We start from the raw sequence: 22145 nt of genomic DNA on the forward strand, positions 1-22145 counted from the left end.
AATTCACTGTGAATTTAACCTGGTAAATTTTGGACGACAGCAGTGCTGCGTCGTGGCCCTGAGAGATCCTTCTGAATAAAAAAAAAGGAAAAAATTCTTACCTCAATGAAATCGCCGGATATATCTGCTCCTACAATAAATTTTTCCGGCGCAGCTCTGTGCAATGCTGGCCGACCTATCTGTCATTTATGAAAGGAAGCAACTGATTTTTCTATTGCAATTACCGGGATCATCATGGATGGAAGAAATTAGTAAATTCTTTAAATTGAAATGAATGGTCGTTAAAAGTTACTTTTTATAAGGAAGATTATTATTACGAGAGTTTTAAAACATTTACATTCGACTTGAGATAACATTACTGAATAAGCGCGAGGCTGCTTTTTACCTTATACAATAATACTCAGGCACCGACATCGCTGCACCGTGACTGGGCCAGCCAACACGATACACCATACCAGACCAGAGCAGACTCCAGACTAGCCACAACTTACTGCTACAGCTACACAGTTCCTACTGCAGTCAACACTGCTCTCTGGTCAGAGATTCTCTTATACCTTGCATATCGTAGTCAGCGCATGAGCAATACATCGAAATTACATCTGCTCGGACCTCATACATAACCCTCTACTGGTGGGGGGGTTAAAATTTGGCAGCGATGGTGAGTCAATTGGACTTGCCATGAGCAACAAATTTTTCTATAATCTACGTAATTAACTAAGTTTACAGTCGCAGAGTATATACATATATATAAGTGCAGAACATGAAATGAAATAGAGTGCACATGCACTGAGTACAGAACATATCAAGAAATGACAAAATGTATATGCAATGAGTACAAAACATATTAACAAATGGCATAAAGTGCACACGCACTATATATATTTTTTCCATTTTACAAGAACTAGGATAGGAAAGGGAAGGATTGCATCATGGTTGTAGCACAGTAGGTTGCACGTAGCTGCACTGAAAGTCTATATCTTTTTACAGAAGCACAACACCAAGTGAGACAATCTGAAGTTCTCTTCCCTGAAGTATTAATCAGTGTAGCCAAGACACTGAAATGTCGTATTAATATTCAATGTTATCATTTTGGTAGTACATTAGGTACACCAAACAGTGGGACCATAATAACATCCCCATCGTCCAAGGTGGTGGACAGCATGATGTGTCAACACCACACTCTTGTAAGGTACACCAACGTAGAATTAGTGCAAAAACCAAATATAGTGCTCCATGATCATGAGGATGGACAGGACAAACGGATATTGCAGTAATTTCTGGTAATTAGGTCAAAGGTGAAGGACATTAAGTCTTATGCTAGTCATCATAGAGAATTACACTAGTCTATCAACCGATTTGAGTAATTGTTGACATTCATTGCCTAGTTACAAAACATTTCTGTATTATGTATGGAGTATTACAGAACATTATTCATAAGTCATCTGATTACACTAAATATTGGCACTCATTGGCCAGTTACAAACCATATTTATGCATTGTTCAGAAGTCATCATTCAAAGCAAAAGTTAATTAATGGATTAGCATTAACATAATTCATCTAGTTATAGTAATCATTGGCACTCATTGGCCAGTTACTAAACATTTTTATGCATTGTTCAGAAGTCATCATTCAAAACAGACAGCATCATCTGCGAACAACCTAAGAGAACTGCTCAGATTGTCACGGAGGTCATTTATATAGATCAGGAACAGCAGAGGTCCCAGGACGCTTCCCTGGGGAACACCTGATATCACTCAGTTTTACTCGATGATTTGCTGTCTATTACTACGAACTGCGACTTTCCTGACAGGAAATCACGAATCCATTCGCACAACTGAAACGATACCCCATAGAACCGCAGCTTGATTAGAAGTCGCTTGTGAGGAATGGTGTTAAAAGCTTTCCGGAAATCTAGAAATATGGAATCAACTTGAGATCCCCTGTCGATAGCGGCCATTACTTTGTGCGAATAAAGAGCTAGCTGCGTTGCACAAGAACGATGTTTTCTGAAACCATGCTGATTACGTATCAATAGATCGTTCCCTTCGAGGTGATTCGTAATGTTTGAATACAGTATATGCTCCAAAACCCTACTGCAAACCGACGTCAATGATATAGGTCTGTAGTTCGATGGATTACTCCTACTACCCTTCTGAAACACCGGTGCGACCTGCGCAATTTTCCAATCTGTAGGTACAGATCTATCTGTGAGCGAGCGGTTGTATATGATTGCTAAGTAGGGAGCTATTGTATCAGCGTAATCTGAAAGGAACCTAATCGGTATACAGTCTGGACCTGAAGACTTGCCCGCATCAAGCGATTTGAGTTGCTTCGCAACCCCTAAGGTATCTACTTTTGAGAAACTCATGCTAGCAGCTTTTCGTGTTTCAAATTCTGGAATATTCCATTCGTCTTCCCTGGTGAAGGAATTTCGGAAAACTGCGTTCAATAACACCGCTTTAGCTTCCTTCAGATTTTCAGTGTTCCAGTGAACATTGTCAAAAATTTCTCTAAGTCTACAAATGCTGTATGTTTAGGTGTGTCTTTCCTTAAACTATCATCTAACAAGAGTCGTAGAGTCAGTATTGTCTCGTGCGTTCTTACATTTCTTCAGAATCCAAACTTATCTTCCCCGAGGTGGGCTTCTACCAGTTTTTGCATTCTTCAATAAAGAATTCGTGTTAGTATTTGGAACCATTACTTATTAAACAGACAGTTTGATGGTATTCACAACTACCAGCACCTGATTTCTTTTAAACTGGAATTATTACATTCTTCTTGAAGTCAAAGGGTATTTCGCCTGTCTCATACGTATTGTATACCAGATGGAATAATTTTGCCATGGCTAGTTCTATCAAGGCTATCTGTAATTCTGACTGAATGTCGTCTAATCCAAGGGCCTCATCTCGACTTAGGTCTTTCAGTGCTTTGTCAAATTTTTCTCGCAGTATCATATCTCTATCTCATCTTCCCCTTCCATGATACTGCCTTCTTATCCTTTGAGGGATGCTCTATACACTCCTTCCCCCTTTAAGCTTTCCCATTTCTGGTTAGTTCTGGTTTTCTACCTGTTCTCTTGATTTTCATACAACTACTTCTCTTTTCTACAAAGGAGTTTCTATTTTTCTTATAGGTACAAACTACGAGTATCTTTCCCCCAGTAAAACATGCTTGAAATACGTGTGTCTTCTAGCCATTCCTGTTTACCAATTTTGTATTTCCTGTAAATCTAACTTTCCGACATTTATATTCTCGTTCACCTGCTTCATTTGCTAGAGTTTATTTTCTCTTTTCATCAGTTACATTCATTTTCTCCCATGGTTTCCATGGATTTGTACTAGGCGTGGTCTTTTTAGATATTTCATGCTTTGCTGTCTTCACTACTTCACGTCTCGAAGGTGCCCATTTGTCTTCTACTGTTTTTATTTCGCATGTTCGAGTCAACTGTTGTTTGATATCCCCTCTGAAATTCTCAACAACCTCTCGTTCTTTCATCTTACCCATCTCCCATCTCTTTAATTTCCTACCTTTTGGCAATTTCTTTGTGCGTATGTGGGGAAGATAGATGAAATAACCGTAAACAGGGAGAAAAAGACGTTGGAGACGCCTCTTGTGCATCGAGACGTCTTTGGTTTTGACAGCGTGCTCTTCAAAAATCTCTCAAATACTGGTACTTTTTACTGGCACCTGTACCTTATGCAACATATCGGCAGTTTATCATACGAGTGCACTGTTTGTATCTATTTAGCTTTGTGTTTGTCTTCCAGATGATTGCTCTCCGGTATTCTTTACTGGTTTTAACATCAACTAGCTTGATAACAAGGGTACTCCTTCCAAAACTCGCTGTACATACAGGCATCCCATGGATTCCAGTTTAGTTAGCTGAATTATTTCTCTTACCTCTTCACACATTTATTCAGTCTCTTCATCATCTTCGTAGCTAGCTGTCATACAAACTTGTACTACTGTGGTGGACGTGGGCTTAGTGTCTACCAATACCGTTCACCATGCTGCTCACTGTAGCTTAGCCGTATTCCTGGTTTCTTATTCATTATTAAACCTATTCTTGCCTTACCCCTATTTCATTCCGTATTTGTAACCATGTATTCATCTGACCCGAAGTCCTGATCCACTGCCACCGAATGCGCTAATTCCCACTCTTATTCCTCAACCCATCCATTTCCCTTCCCAAAACCTCTATCCTACTTGCCCGATTAGGGATGTAACAATCCTTGCTTCTGTGTGTTTCCCCTGATGACGACATCTTGCTGAGTAGTCACGCCCAGAGATCGGAACGGGGGGCTATTTTATCTCCGGAATATTTCAACCAAAAGAAGGCCATCATCATTTAACCATACAGTACAGCTGCATGTCCTCGGGAAAAATGATGGTTGTATTTCCTGTTTAGTTCTGCTGTTCACAGTATCATCACAGTAAGACCATTTTGGTCAGTGTTACAAGCCAGATCAATCAATCTTCCAAACTGTTGCCCCTGTAACTACTCTAAAGGTTGCGCCCCTCTTCAGGAACATGCGTTTGTTTGACCTCTCAGCAGATACTTCTTCGTTGTGATTGCAACTGCTGTACGACTATCCGTATTGCAGAAGCACGCGGGCCATCAAACCAGCGGCAGGGAGTGTAGGTTGTGGGGGAAAAGAATAAGCACTAGAAAGACTAGCCGAGGAAAGGAATATGTCGAAAAATTCTTACCGGACATTCGAAGAGCATAGACAACAAAATGCTCGGAGAAGATAAAGATTGCATTACGCAAATGAATTTTAGACTATATTGGGGGTAGTGATGACGTAGAAACGCAAATATTATAAATATTAAAGACTTGGGGGAGATTATTTAAAGCATATCGAAATATTAATAGCCGGCCGGCGGGGCCGAGCTGTTCTAGGCGCTACAGTCTGGAACCGCGCGACCGCTACGGTCGCAGGTTCGAATCCTGCCTCGGGCATGAATGTATGTGATATCCTTAGTTTAGTTAGGTTTAAGTAGTTCTAAGTCCTAGGGGACTGATGACCTCAGAAGTTGAGTCCAATAGTGCTCAGAGCCATTTGAACCATTTTTGAAATATTAATAAATTAAAAAGAATTCGCTCTTCACTCTAAAACTCTGTGCCCAGCCTCTTCCTCACGCAAATCTGTTTTTCTGTACGAGCACCAATCATATTGACTATTACATAATACTACTAGAGAACTAAGCCATGAACTTAACGCAGTATTAAAATGCTCGAGTTGTTTACAGTTTTTCCCACGAAACTATTTCATTGTGTATGGCTGATGGCATAATGTATTATAATACTTTTTCCCTTCTGTTTTATTCGGTTTGCAGAAGTAAGATGGATGAATGCCTATCGGTTAAGGTTCTATGCAAACCACAATTTTGGCAACCTTTCAACCTTGGCAACATGTATTTTGATATTTTGATTCACACTAGAACATGGGGATCTCGTAAATTCGAACTTACATGAACAGGGGTAGGCCAAAAGTATGGAAACATCCCGAGAAATGCGCGCCTGATCATAAGTGCAGATACTAGCCAAGCCTGCCGGTTGCAGTGTGGTATCTGAACACGAGCGGCACCTGTGAAAAGTACTCAATACGTGGCAAGTGTCAGTCGTCATCAGAAAATTGTAGTTGCAAGCGTATTATGTTGGAGCTAAGTGTATTCGGTCCCACGCAAATTGCTGATGCTACCATAACCTAAAAAGCCGACGTGTTTACACGGCATACAGGAGAACGGAAAAATGTCATCAACGCGGAAGAAAGCTTGTGTTGAGTCATAGCCACGGACGGTCACTGAATAGGACAGTGACTTAATGTAAGAGGACCACAATCATTGCAAAACTGCATGTCGCACCCGCGAACAATCTCAGCACCAAAACAACAAGAGAGGAACTCCAGTAGCAGGGAACTGCAGGGCGATCTGCAATTCCGTAACCATTCATCAGTGATGTAAAATCACGTTGCAGGAAAAGATGACGCCGAAGCTATAAAATGTGGAGTACGGAGCAATGGAAATGTCGTTTTGTCGGATGGGTCTTGACTCACACCGTTTCCCACTTCTGGCGGTGTTTACGTCCCAAGAGTGGAACTTAGTGCAGGTTCATGATGATTTGAGCACACTCACGGTATTCTAGGGAATCCATGGTGGCTCTGCAAGGTCGCATGAGTGTTAAGGATTATGTGACCATTTTGGCTGGTCAGATCTATCACATCGTACAATCTCTGTTCCCAAATGGTGATGCTGGGTTTCATGGGGACAGTGCCCAGTTCCACACTGTTCACAGCATCCTGCACTGGTCTTGTGACAACGAGGTTGAACTGCTGCATACCTCTGGCCACCGCATTCGCCAGATTTCAATGTTATTGAGCCTTTATTGTTCACTTTATAGAGATGGTATTATAATCACTATTCACCTTCATCATCGTTATCTGAACTTGATACTATTCTGCAAGGAGAATGGTATAAGATTCCCTTGAAAACCATACAAGACCTGTACTTTTCCATTCCGAGGCGATTTGAAGCTGTTTTCAATGCTTATGGTTTTCTTACACCGTGGTAGACGTGGTAGGTGTCCTCTTTCTGGTATTTACATGTTTTTGTCAAACACCTGTACGTCAGCGTAATTGCTCTGTTATTCACAAATACGTATTTGGCAGGTGGTTCACAAAATCACTTTCAGATTATCTCACAACCGTTCCACTCTCGAACAGCACTCATGAAAAATGAACACGTGACTCTTCCTGTCTGAACACTGTTTATTTTTATGTCGATGCTATTTCTTCCTGTGTAGGTGAGTCAATAAAGTATTCTGGCATTCTGAAGAGAATTATGGTGATTAAAATTTCCTGAAAAGATTTCGTCTTTGTTTCGGTTTTTTCCATGCAAACTCGCTAATCATATGTATGACATCTCTTCCCTATTTCGTCATAATACAATACGGGCTGCCCTACTTTTAACTTTTTCGGTGTCATCAGACAATCTTATATGCTAAGGATGCTATACTGAGCAGCAATACTCCAGAAAAGGTAGGACTAGCATAGTGCAGACAGTCTCATTATTGGATTTGTTGCTTATTGTAACTGTGCTGCCAATAAAACGCCGTCTTTGGTTCCCCTTCGCCACAATATTTTCTGTATGGTGGTTCCAATGTGAGTTGATCGTTAATGTAATTTCTTGATACGAAGCTGAATCGACAGCCCTTAAATTTGTTTGGTTTTTGGTGTAACAGAATTTCAATGGTAGTCTTTTTGTGAATCATGTGGAGGACTGCGCATTGCTTTTGATCTTCTAATGACTTTACTAGACAGTAAACGACAGCATCATCTACAGACAGTCTAAGACCGCTGTTCATATTGTCTCGTTAAACGTCTGTGCAGATCAGGAACAGCAGAGAGCCTATAACATTTCGTTGAAGGACGTCAGGAATCACATCTGTATTACTTGATGACATTAACTACGAAATGTGACATTTATGTCAGGGAATCACGAATCCAATCTCACAACTGTAACGATACTCCGTTGCTACTCAATCTGATTAGAAGTCTTTGCGGGGAATGGTGTGAGAGCAGTCAGTCATCAGGCCACAAGTGGCCCATCGGGACCATCCGACCGCCGTGTCATCCTCAATTGAGGATGCGGATAGGCGAGGCGTGTGGTCAGCACATCGCTCACCCGGTCGTTACAATGGTTTTCTTTGACCGGAGCCGCTACTATTCGGTCGAGTAGCTCCTCAATCGGCATCACGAGGCTGAGTGCACCCCGAAAAATGGCAACAGCACATGGCGGCCCGATGGTCACCCATCCAAGTGCCGGCCACGCCCGACAGCGCTTAACTTCAGTGATCTGACGGGAACCGGTGTAGCCACTGCGGCAAGGCAGTTGCCAATGGTGTGCGAAGACTACTAGAAATCTAGAAATATGATATTAGTTTAAGATCCCCTGTCGGTAGCATACATTGCTTCATGTCAGTGAAGAGAACCCGTGTCATTTATAATCCTACTAAAACTCTATTTCATAGATACGGGTCTATAATTCAGTGCACAATTTCCATTCTGTCTCTTGTGTATTGGTGTGACTTATGTGGCTTTCCGATCTTTAGTCGAACGAGCGGTTGTACACAACTGCTAAAAAACGGAGCTCTTTCGTCAACATTCTCTCAAAGAAACCTCATTGGTACACAGTATAGACAGGAAACCAAGTCTTTATTGTGTGACTTCTTGCTCCACACTCTTTGCAGTACTGCCAGCTGGAATGTTTCAAGATCTATGTTATCTTTTCGCGCTGACGGAACAATTTCGTGAGGGAATCACATAGCTTTTCCTCGAAGCGTCTCTATCTCGTCCATAAATCCAACTTCAATACGGTTCATAAACTCAGGAATTCTTTGAAGGAGACTACTGAAGGCGAACTCTGTCGTGGCTGATTACTCATGCTCCAGATAATTCTGATAAATCGTTGTTTGCTGTTTGCATTTCTCATGGCTAGATTTATGAAGTCAATCTCGTTAAATAGCTCCCGGGATATAGTAACTGATACTTGATGTCTATAGCTGATTACAGTGACCAAACGAGGCACAGATAACATTATATTTGATCTTTTCTTTTGTCAATGAACATACAGGGAACTTTTGGTTACACTCGTTTCTGAAGACCCTTCATTTTGATTAAACGAATGCCTCTTTCAAAGTAGGTGTATTAACTCCACAGACAAAGCAGCAATATACCTAAGTTTAAATAACTTACGAGAATGCATCCAGGCGATTGCTTCGACAACCAGTTGTCGGCGACGTTACCCCGCTGCATTCCCGTAAGTTATTTGAAACAATGCATACGCCAGCAGAAACTCATGTCTCACATACCTAGTTATCTGTGTTAACAGTGACCCAAATGAAAACAGCTTTGCCTCTTCGTTTGCGTTTGAAATCACATTTTCGTTTAACACGGAATTCTGCACTTTAACAGGATCTTTTATGTAGCAGTCTGTTGTAACAGCCAGAGAAAGAGAAAACATTGTTTTAGAAATGCAGTCCGATGTTTGATTAATAATCACTCACCACTGAAAGTACCATGATTTTTCAATAAAGCTTTCATGAAATGGGATCTGCTCTTTCCGTGCATGTCGAAGAAAGAATACAGATAGGTATGCTAGGGGCGTTATGGCGTGCGTAGGTCATCAATGACATTTTAAATGACGTCATCGATAAGTCATGGGATTTCCCTCCCTCTCCCCTGTCTGACAAATCCCAGTTGCTCTGTATATAAAATGGCAGAAAGTTCGAAAATTGGCACAATATTCAAATTTTGATAAGCTTTTGCTCTACTCCTGTGCAAGAAGGGCTGATGTCCTAAGCATAAATTGGCAGGAAACTCAAACATTGAAGACGTGCATTGTCATCTTGTTGGAAGTAGGTTACTCGCTCAAAGTACAGATTGCCAGTCGGCCGACTAGGTCATACGGGCGCAGGTCTATAACGTCAATGTCTGGGATTGTAAGGCAAAGGGAAGTAACTCTCCAGTAGAGACGTGCAAGACTATTTTTATAAATTAGGCTGCTTAACAAATTTCTACACACTTTCCGCGAGTCTCCGCGCTGCTCCGGGGCAGTGTTGCACTCCACGTAGCCTATGCCCACATTGCATTAGCTTCCATTCCATGGTGCCAAAGTTATCGATTGCCAGACCTTCTGAGAAGTCCGTGGTAGCATGCTTAGAAATCGAAAACTCAGGAGGTACACATTCATCCCACTGCAGGTGAACACTTGTACAGTAGCTGAAAGGCCTAATATTAGTTTGACTTATTATTCATGTAAAACCACAACAATTCTTTTTTTTTGTGGAATGGATAGTGGCTATTTCACCGGCATTAACATCACGACCCACCAAAAAGCCATCAAAGATGCTGACTTATACATACCAGCCAGGTACAACAACATTTGCGAATAACACACGCCTATGCTTATCTGCTTGTACAACACAGATAGTATCCGTCTGAAACGCGACAAATACATATGATGGGAAAGCATATTTCCTGCAAGAATAGTAGTTACTATCGTACCTGTACAGCACATTTCAGGACGAAAAACTGAACTACAATAACCAGAAAAGTCCATCTACTGGCCATAAGGTGCATAGAGCCCACACCACGCTGACTCGGCACGGGGAATGCACTACAGTTAAATGATTCGTGTGGTTCACTCTGACCAGCTTCTGCTGACAACTCATGCCCCGTCAGCCACAACTGGGAGCGGTTACAAATCACGCGCTTAAGCGGTTGTCATGGACTGGTACTTCTGTTAACAATGTGTGATATACGCTCAATATTAATCACACTAAAGTCATCTATGCTATTCCCTTTACAGAACACCACAGTGCCCCACCTCACACCAGTTAGGAAGACATCAAAACAATTTTGCAAGCACCGAATATAGTATGAAACGCGTATGTATTCAGTACCAGCGATGGCGAGGCATGACAGAATCTCTGACCAGAGAGTTATTTATCGTGTCTAGTCTGCGCTTGACTGCGCGAGAGTTCAGTTGCGAGTAGGATGTTGTGTGTAGCGAGTCGCGAGAAGAGGTAGTCAGCCGACTGTAGTAGCGAGTGGACGGTAGTACTGAGCGGGCGTCGACATGGGTCTCTGGTCACGATTCAGGACGAGGTATATTGTTAAATAAGGTAATGAAGCAGCATTGCGCACATCTGATAATGTAATGTATGTTAATTGTAATTAATTTGTTCAAGAAATACCCCAATAATAATTTAGTTTTCAAAGCAATCGTTTTTAAGAAAAGAATCATTACAATTGAATACAATATTTCCTATGCTTTTCCTCCCAGAATCATTTTACCAGATTAATTATTGCACAGGACCTTAGGTCAGCGATGCTGCCCTATTATTGTGGGTTTAATGATTAAATTTCATTTCTCAATTTTTGTGTCGAGTTTACTTTTGGGTCATTATTATTCTATAATTTTTGTGGGGACCAAATATTTGGCTCGTTTTCATTATCATAGACTTCTCTTTTATTTCTGCTGGGAGGTTACGTTTAGCACGACGACCATTAACATTCAATTAATTGTTTTTCAAAACTCTGTGGGGAGGTTACACTTGGCGACATCCGGACCAGGATCGTATTTCTTTGAGAATCTTTTGAGAAGTAGCCAGATATCTGCTTTTATTTACTAAAATATAATTAGCATTTGGCGCAACGCTTGTACTAATTTTGTGACTTTCTTTCCTCAGATCATCGGGAATTCGTTGCTCTTTGTTGTATTTGTATTTGTTGGATTTTGCATTGTCTTTGTCTCATTTGTGAATAATTGTGACTTGTGTAAAAATTCCGCAAAAAACTATTAATAATACATCGTGAGGTGTAATGAATGAAATTACCGACTTAAACAACTTCACCGATAGTACTTGTGACACGCAGTGTAATGATGACAATCCTGCGTTTACTGACAGTCACTGCGTTCCAACCACTAATGATGATTTTTGTCTTAATGATGAACAAACGAACTCGGTTGTTTCCTCTGTTAATTTGACGACAATTGATGACACGGAGCGTTCTGTTGTAATGAGCGCTGCCCAGCTTAACACACCCGGTTTGCAGGATTTACGTGACGAACAGATAAATTTTTCTAATGAAAATGAACAGGATACTCAAAGCACGACATATTTGTTTAATTCCGGTGTAGAGACCAACAGTGCGCATCCGATTAGCAAACCTTTTTGTGAATCACAGAATGACCTAATGGTCACACAAAGCGTGACAATTGCAGGTACACCATTAAATAGCACAGAGAATAGAAATGCTAATTTTGTGTCGGATCCAATTATGGCATTGTTGCTAGAAATGTATAAACAACTTAATGAAAATAGTGAAGATAACAAACAATTTAAAGAAAATTTCAGACAACTTAATGAAAATAACGAAAATCTCAAACAACACTTTAATGAAAAATTAGACAACAATTCCAGACAGTTAAATGAAAAAGTAGACAACATTTCCAGACAGCTTAGTGAACAGATTAGAGCCGTTGCCGCGCAATGTCATGATACTAAAGAGCAGTTACACGAGGAAATTGAGGCTTGTGCTAGGAAAAGTAGCGAAGAAATTAGATATGTTGCTCATGGATTAAGGGAAATGCAAACAGCCACAACAGAAACACTTAGAGACGAAATTAACGGAGTCGCTAAACAATGCTCTGAAAAAGCAACACAATGACACGACGAGTTTAAGTTAATGACAGCAGAACTTTCGCGCACAATGGATGCAAAGATAGACGCGAAATTCGACCAACAGAACACTCAAATTGACGAACGTTTTAATCTTCACCTACAAAACAGTGATACGCGTTTCCGTAAATTTATACAGGATCAGAATAAAGTAAAACGGCAAGTAATGGAAACAATCACTGCACAGAGACAAGAAGATAAACGTAAAATGTTTGCGAAGGCTAAAACATACGTAGACAACAATATTGCTACAGTGTCCGACGAACTTAATACCATCAAACAGTTGAACACAGAATTACGTGATGAGATTTCTGACCTTAAATCAAAAACAGATACCCACAGAGTGGATTTTCAAACAGTGACCGACAGACTCGAACAATTAGAACTAACACAGGATTTCGATGTCGTCAAAGCTGACGTTAAAAAATTGAACTAAACCACACGTAAAATGCAAAAACAGATTAATGCCTCTGACACTAAAACCGATGATCAGGTAAAAATACTAACTGAAAAATGTGACGAATTTGCCAGTCGTATTGATATTATTGAAAGTAATAATGACAGCAAATCAGACGATACTGCACCGATTTTGTTTAACCAAACACCTGAATTCCAAAATTTACAGCAGACAATCAATGAGATCGATTCGTCTAATAACACATTGCGTAGAAAATTGTCAAGTTTACAGCAAGAGGTAACAGAGATAAAAAAATATTTCAGTTAATAACACATCACAGCAGACGCCACTTTGCGAAAATTTGTCAGACTCACGCAGCGCGTATAATTTGGGTAATCTACAGAGAATACGCGACTTAGATTCTGAACAGACACAGACAAATACATTCCCTTACAATCCTGAACCTGTTCCATCATACAGAGACGATAATTTTGATTACAAACATTTTCTGTCAGTGAGAAAATTTAAAGTGTTTAAAAATGACAGAACACAGATTCACCCACTGGACTGGATACAACAATTTAGCTTTGCGTTTCCACCGACTTGGCCCGTAACACATAAACTTGAATTTATTTGTAGTTTTTTGGAAGGCGAACCGACAACTCGTATGAGACCGATCGCGAGACAATGTTACTCGGTAGAAGAGTTTCAGAATGCTTTTCTGTCAGCGTACTGGTCGAAGACGACACAGCGAGGAATTAAAGATCAGTTAATTAGTTTACCAAATTATGAGAACTCAGATTTTCCCAGCAATTTTTTGAGCGCATGGTGAACAAAACCAGTACCTAAGTGAACCGTACAGTGAATCTGCACTTATTCAATGATGTATCTCTAAATTACCATGATCATTAAGAGTGTCACTTCTAACGGGTCAGCAAAAAGAAAATATTTCGGCATTCAGGGATCTGCTGCAGCTTTTAGAAGTGCAGCAATCACATTATTCCTTTGTTAACAAAAATTTTTCATATAACAACCAAGGCCAACAAATTTACAGTAATTACGATCAACCACGCAATTTCAATAGCAAAGCTAATAGATGCTTTAGGAACGACAACCACCAGAACTTTAATAGCAGACAAAATTTTGATTACCAGTATCGACAAAATTATCAGCAGGAACGACATTTTAGTAACAATAGAGGTTTTTCACCACAACAGCATGAAAGCCAGCCGGTTAGCATAGCTAACCAACAATGTAATGCACAAGGTCAACCAAGCTTTAATGTTTCGCCGCGTGCACGTACAGTCCAGGGTACAACAAATGGTAACGCACGGCAGCAAAGACACAACTTCGTACAGAAAACGCAGTATTTCAATTCCTATCGTAATGCACCGTATAGAAATGACTATCACGACAGACGTAAAAACGATGAGCACAATTATCAACATACGTTTAATAACAGTCGGTCTTACCAGCAACAAAATGATCAGCAACAACATAGTCTCGTGAATGAACCAGACAGTAGGTATCATCCAGAGCGTAACACGACAGGAAGAAATAACAGAACAGTTCAAATAGTCGAAATGTCACAGAATTCTCCTGAAAATAATAACACGTCAGATAGAATTTGACCAAATACAGTACAGGTTGCATCTTCCAGCAACGTAAGCAATACTTCAGATACACAGAATGTTATTCACGAAAATGTTATTACTTTCGACGACATCCAAGACACTTGTCTACAGGAAAGACCAGTTGTTCAAAAAACCATTTCACACACTGTCATCGAAATTAAAATTGGTTCATCGAAATTTTCAGCAGTAATCGACTCCGGATCACCCATGTCAGTAATAAATGAAGAAACTTTCAATGAGTGTAATAAAGAGAATACCTATCCTACATTACCATTAGGTAAAACGAAAGTGAAAGGAGCAGTATCGAGTAAAGGAGTAGACGTTAAATTACAGACACATTTATCATTTTGTATTGCAGGTCACACATTTCACTCAAATTTTTGGATTGTTCCTTTATTGACAACAGACGTTATTTTAGGTACTAATTTTTTGGTACAACACGACGCAGTTATAGATTTTCTAAATTCCTATTTAATGCTAAAGGATGAAAATGTGCAATTGGCTTTAGAATTTCAGCACTCTTTATCTGCGGAAGAACAAACAATTAATTGCACAGAGATCATTTACGTATCATGTGGCATAGACTGTAATTCCACATTGTTCACAGATACGTACGTACATAACTATAATACTCCAGACGAAGCTGACTATGACGTAATACAGACGATATCTGATAAAGTTAAACAGAGCAGTGCAAATACAGACGACGAACACACGCAACTACACAAAATTCTTTTACAGCAAGCTCCAGTTTTCGACAACATCCCTGGTACTATGTCCGGTTTTATGTATGAATTTCAAGTCAAACAGCATGATACATTTAAAGTCAAGCATTATCCCATTCCATATATCCACCGAGAACAAGTTAAGAAAGAATTGCAGGATATGCTTGACCAGGGAATTATTGAACCGGCAGTTAGTCCGTACATAAACCCGCTCCACATTGTTAAGAAAAAGGATGGCTCACTTCGCCTCGTACTTGATTCAAGTCACATCAGTGACATAATTATTAATGAAACAGATCGACCACAGACACTAGAGGAACTTCTACAGAAATTTCACGGTACTGCTATTTATTCTACATTAGATCTGAAATCGGGATTTTGGCAAATTCAGCTCCATCCGAACTGTAGAAAATACACAGCATTTCTCTGTTTTGGCGACTGTTATCAATTTTGCAAATTACCATTCGGTTTAACTATTTCTTCTGCAGCTTTTATTCGCGGTTTGAACACAATACTTCCGACAGAACTTAAAGACAGAATTACAACGTACGTAGATGACATTCTTATTGCAGAAGCTAACTGGTCTGAACACAATGTGATTTTAGAACGACTGTTGCAAACTTTTCATGCCCAAGGACTCTTAGTTAATCTCAGTAAATCACACTTTGGCAAAACTTCTATAAAATTTCTTGGACATGTAATTTCAGCAGACGGGATTGCGCCTGACCCGGAAAAACTTCAAGCTTTATGTGACATTACCGTTCCTACGACAAAAAATCAACTACGCAGCTTTTTGGGTTTAATTAACTTTTTTCGTAAATTTATTCATCACTCTGCTTTAGACACACCTAGATTATGCCAATTGACAGGTAAAAACACTATTTGGTCCTGGGATAAGCAAGCACATTCTGAATTTAAGAACCTGAAACATGCTTTGTTGAATGCACCACTTTTATCGCACCCAGATCTTACCAGAAATTTTTCCATTGCCACCGACAGTTCCAACACCGCTTTAGGCGTACATATTTTTCAGGAAATTGAAGAAGATGGCTCTACAATAATTAAAAAACATCGTATTTGCAAGTCGCATTCTGTCACCTGCTGAACGAAATTATTCTGTTACAGAACTGGAAACGTTATGTGTTGTATGGGCTTTTACGAGATTTAGGCACTTTCTTTATGGAAGACATACCACCGTTTACACAGAGCACAGAGCGATACAGTTCTTACTTTCGGCTAAATTCACTCATGACAGATTAAGCAGATGGAAACCTTACATACAGGAATTTAATTTTACAATAGTTCACATTCCCGGCACACAAAATATTGTAGCAGACGCACTATCTCGTTCTCTCAGCAACAATCAGCAAGATATCGCAACCAACTTCTGCAAAGCAAATTTCAGCGTCATGTACATTCAACAAGTTGCATTTGAAAATTTTATTTCGTCGTCATTACAGGATATAGCACAAGAGCAGAATAAAGACAACGTGTGGAAAGAGATTAAACACCTCTGGCAAGATAGGAATAATGTTACGATTAGAAACCATTACACTGTGCGCAATGACATTCTATTTCGCCGCTCTCATCCTGACAGTAACAATTGGTTATTATGCATTCCTGATGAGCTTGTTAACAAATTAATCTGGTATACTCATTGAAGTTACGCACATTACGGAGCTAGAAAATGTTTTCTTATACTGAGACAGAACTGTTATTTTGCCAACATGGAGAAACGTATACGAAGAGTTTTAGCGTCATGTAAAATCTGCCAGAAAGCTAAGTCAGACACAACTTCACATATTCCTCCATTATAGCCCATTGTACTTTTTAAATTAAGACATATGGCCGCTGTAGACATTTTTGGTCCGATTCCCAGAACTAATAGAGGTTTTTGCTACATCTTTGTCGCTGTTGAACTCACTTCAAAATTTGTTACCTTCACTCCGTTACACAAAGCTACTGCTAAAACTGTTTCGAAAGCATTTGTAAAACATTTTCTATTTCATGTAGGGCATGTATTGAAAGTAATTTCCGATAATGGATCACAATTTCGTTCTGCTATATAGACACGCATGTTACGAGCTAAAAACATTTCTCCGATCTAAATATCCAAGTACCATGCTTCTTCGAACCCTTGTGAACGATTAATGAAAGAAATTGGTGAACTGTGTAGAATATACTGCCACAAAAAACATATAGATTGGGACACACACATATTTTCATTCCAAGATGTAATTAATTCCATTCCAAATGAATCCACTACGCTATCTCCGTCTGTTATACTGAAAAATGTTGAACCACCTAACAAAATTAAAGAATTGGTAACCTTTCCTACATCTCGTCGATTACGACACCACGAAATAATCGACATTGCGCTGAACAACATCAAACGTGCCGCAGAGCGGCGGAGAAGACAGCAAAAACAGGTTTGTACACGCCGTGACTTTCACATTGGACAGAAAATATTAGTACGTACACACTATTTATCCAACAAAGGAAAAGGTAGGTGCAGTTAATTTGAACTTCTATACGCAGTTCCATATCAGATTTGCAGCATTCCTCACCCCAATGTGGTACACGCCGAAACTTTGAGAACCAGAAAATCCAAAGGCAACCACCATTGGTCAAACATCAAACCATTTATTGAATGATGACACTTTATGATTTAACATGCTATAATGCCATTTTGCTAATTTTATGATCACTTATGCAATTATATTCACATGACTACGTATTGATGATTATCGTACATTTTCTTGGCAAGTGCCCGGCAAGGTAAGGTTAGCAGGTCGCTCTTCTTGTCGTTACACATCAGACCGTGCATATTTTTCCAGATGAATTTACACATTTTATGACCACTTATGCAATTATATTTATGTGACTACTTATTGATGATTATCGTATTTTTTCTTGGCAAGTGCCCGGCAAGGTAAGGTTAGCAGGTCGCTCTTCTTGTCGTTACATATCAGACTGTGCACATTTTTTTCCAGAGAAACTTACGTATCTTATTAATAATTATGCAATGCTATCTAGTGACATATTAATTTCATTAAATTTCCTCTCCATTAAAGTCTTTAATTCTCGCCTCTATTAACTGCACAACATACAAGCTGAACACAACGAACGTCACATTTTTTGTCTTTCTTAGGTATATACGATTGTTTCATGTTTTGTTTGTATGCACTATGATATAGTTAAGATATAGCAAACACCAGTTAACTTTTACATTTTGCCTTATGATATCTCAACATCGTGACTACTTTACTGTTACATTGTGATACACTGAGTACATTTTTGCCTCTGAACACTATACAACTTTTTCACATATTACGTTTCCTGTCATGTTATGCCGTATGCTTAATTATGTTACTATTACCCAGTCATTATTTAATGAGTATATTATTTAAATGCAAGACATTAATCTCTGTTCATCAGTTTCAGAAAGAAATGATGCGTGAAAGAAATAAATTAAGCAGAAATGGGAATTTCACCTTCGGAATGGTCGAAAGAAGATGCAAACCTCGTGAGGAAGAGTAAATGGATCAGGATTAACAAGCATTAACAAGAATATACTATACACATCGTAGAATAGCCATCTTAACTAATTTTTTCTTTCAGAATACAAGGCGATTGATGCAAGCTGTCAGACAGAACTACACATCTTAGTTTTACTGATGGAATATGCTAGAGATAAGGAATGGTTATGTAATGTGTAATGAAGTGATTTTTTTGCAGATGATAATGAATGCTGATGAATAATGATGAAGAATATGCTACTATGGATAATGAAGTTTTTCTTTACAGGTGATGATGATAATGGAGTTACGATAATATAGATAATGAAGTGATGGATAATGAAGTTTTTTCTTTACAGATGAGGATAATGTGGAAGTTATGTATTCATGCTATGTAGTTATTTAAGTATTTGTTGCAGCTCGCTTTGACAGCAGGTGTTATATTGCATAGTATAATGACTGAAGGTTTTGGAAAGGACAGCTAATGAACACATTTTTATACACATTTCACTACCTGTTAATTGGAAGTTCACTACTTTTCAGCATAAAATGCGTTTCTTCTTTCAGCTTAATAATCCATTTTTTTATATATTTTTGCAGGAGAAATTATTTATGAAATTAATGTGCTATAAGCAGTTGTTCATTAAATCTATGTCATTTATGAATGTGATTACATATACTCTACTTGTTTCATAACCTTGCTACAGCTGACTCATGACGAATGACATTACACATTTTCATTTACAGGAACAACCCAGAAGCAATTTTTTTTCTCTTCTTGCTTTCCCCTATAATTACCCAAAGCAATGCATTGCTAACAAAAAAATGTATTACCAGTCCCAAATAATGGTACCAGTTTAAGAGAGTTCTGAGTGATAGTGATTATCTCTGAATAGTATGTCACTTGAATAATGAATGCTACTGATTACTGTATTGAGATGACCAATGATTAATTTATAATGTTTTGTAACTGGGAAATGAATGCTACTGATAACTGTATTGGGATGACCAATGATTAATTAATAATGTTTTGTAACTGGGAAATGAATGCTACTGATTACTGTATTGAGATGACCAATGATTAATTAATAATACTTTGTAACTGGGAAATGAATGCTACTGATTACTGTATTGGGATGATCAATGATTAATTAATAAAGCTTTGTAACTGGGAAATGAATGCTACTAATTACTGTATTGAGATGATCAATTATTAATTAATAATGCTTTGTAACTGGGAAATGAATGCTACTAATTACTGTATTGAGATGACCAATGATTAATTAATAATGCTTTGTAACTTGGAAATGAATGCTACTAATCACTGTATTGAGATGACCAATGATTAATTAATAATGCTTTGTAACTGGGAAATGAATGCTACTGATTACTGTATTGGGATGACCAATGATTAGCTATCAACATTATTCTGTAATACTATGTTATTGACTACCTCCTGTTTTAAGTAATGACTTCTGATGATTTGTAATTAGGGAATGAATGCCAATGTTCTCTGTAAAATGTTCTCTGTAAAACGAATGACTTCTATGATTTTTAATTAGAGAATGATTGCCAATGTTCTCTGTAAAACAATTAATGAACATTTTTCTGTAATACTACATATATGGTACAGAAATGTTCAATAACTGGGCTATGACTGCCGCAAACTACTAATGTAATTCCCAATGAAGACTAGTATGTGACTTAATGTCCTTCACCTTCTGACCTAACTACCTTGAATTACTGCAATATCCATTTGTCCTGTACATCCTCTTGATCATGGAGCACTATATTTGGTTTTTGCACTAATTCTGCGTTGGTGTGCCTTGTAAGAGCGTGGTGTTGACACGACGTGCTGTCCACCACCGTGAGCGATGGAGACGTTATTATGGTCCCACTGTTTGGTGCACCTGATGTACTGCCAAAATGATGACATGGAATATTACTACGACATTTCAGTGTATTGGCTACGCTGATAAACACTTCTGGGAAAAGAACTTCAGATTGTCTCACTTGGTGTTGTACTTCTGTGGAAAGATATGGACTTTCAGTGCAGCTGCGTGCTACCTAAAGTGCTACAACCATGATGCAATCCTTCCCTTTCCATGTTGCAATCCTTCCCTTTCGTATCCTAATTCTTGTAACAAAGTGAAAATCATTTTTTTTGCTAACATCATTAGTATTCATGGCCTATACATTTTTTCGATTTGCTGATATATTCTGAATTTCAGTGCGTGTACAATTTTGTCATTTTTCTAACATGACTTCTACTTATCGTATATTCATTTTGTGATTTGCTGATATGTTTTGAACTACAGTGCATGTGCACTTATGTCACTTGTCAACATGATTTTTTTTGCCATTTACTTGATGTGAAAATGCTAAAGAGTTTTTCAGTGAGTGTGCACTCATGTCATTTGTTAATATGTTTTGTACTCACATTTTGTTATTGTCTAATGTGTTTTGTACTCGGTGCATGTGCACCACATTTACTTCACGTTCTACATCTGTATATTCTGTGATTGTAAAGTTAATTAGTCAAAAAAATAATAATTTGTTGCTCATGGCAAGTCCAAATGACTCACCATCGCTGCCACATTTTTGCCCCCCCCCCCCCCCCCCACACACAGTGGAGGGTTATGAAACGCGTATGTATTCAGTACCAGCGATGGCGAGGCATGACAGAATCTCTGACCAGAGAGTTATTTATCGTGTCTAGTCTGCGCTTGACTGCGCGAGAGTTGAGTTGCGAGTAGGGTGTTGTGTGTAGCGAGTCGCGAGAGGAAGTAGTCAGCCGACTGTAGTAGCGAGTGGACGGTAGTACTGAGCGGGCGTCGACATGGGTCTCTGGTCACGATTCAAGACCAGGTATATTGTTAAATAAGGTAATGAAGCAGCATTGCGCACATCTGATAATGTAATGTATGTTAATTGTAATTAATTTGTTCAAGAAATACCCCAATAATAATTTAGTTTTCAAAGCAATCGTTTTTAAGAAAAGAATCATTACAATTGAAACAATATTTCCTATGCTTTTCCTCCCAGAATCATTTTACCAGATTAATTATTGCACAGGGCCTTAGGTCAGCGATGCTGCCCTATTATTGTGGGTTTAATGATTAAATTTCATTTCTCAATTTTTGTGTCGAGTTTACATTTGGGTCATTATTATTCTATAATTTTTGTGGGGACCAAATATTTGGCTCGTTTTCATTATCATAGACTTCTCTTTTATTTCTGCTGGGAGGTTACGTTTAGCACGATGTCCATTAACATTTGAATATAAGTCTCTTTTATTTCTGCGGGGAGGTTACAAGTACCGAAGCCAACGAAAATTTGTCTCTGCAGAAGTGTAATGCCCCTTCTCCAGGCGGGATCTTAGTTTTTTTTTAAAAGAATGTTGTACCATCGACACTGAATCACTCATTGACATCAGCGAATGTTGTGTGTGTGTTGTGGTCTTCAGTCCTGAGACTGGTTTGATGCAGCTCTCCATGCTACTCTATCCTGTGCAAGCTTCTTCATCTCCCAGAACCTAGTGCAGCCTAAATCCTTCTGAATCTGCTTAGTGTATTCATCTCTTGGTGTCCCTCTACGATTTTTATCCTCCACGCTGCCCTCCA

The 22145-nt window shown here is 38.9% G+C and overlaps 1 pseudogene; it reads right to left on the reverse strand.

The window, feature by feature from the left end:
• Positions 1 to 7782: 7782 nt before the first annotated feature.
• On the reverse strand, positions 7783 to 7899 carry LOC124621163 (annotated as a pseudogene).
• Between the last annotated feature and the right edge of the window lie 14246 nt (positions 7900 to 22145).

This window comes from Schistocerca americana, chromosome 6 (assembly GCF_021461395.2).
Source record: "Schistocerca americana isolate TAMUIC-IGC-003095 chromosome 6, iqSchAmer2.1, whole genome shotgun sequence".
Lineage (NCBI taxonomy): Eukaryota > Metazoa > Arthropoda > Insecta > Orthoptera > Acrididae > Schistocerca > Schistocerca americana.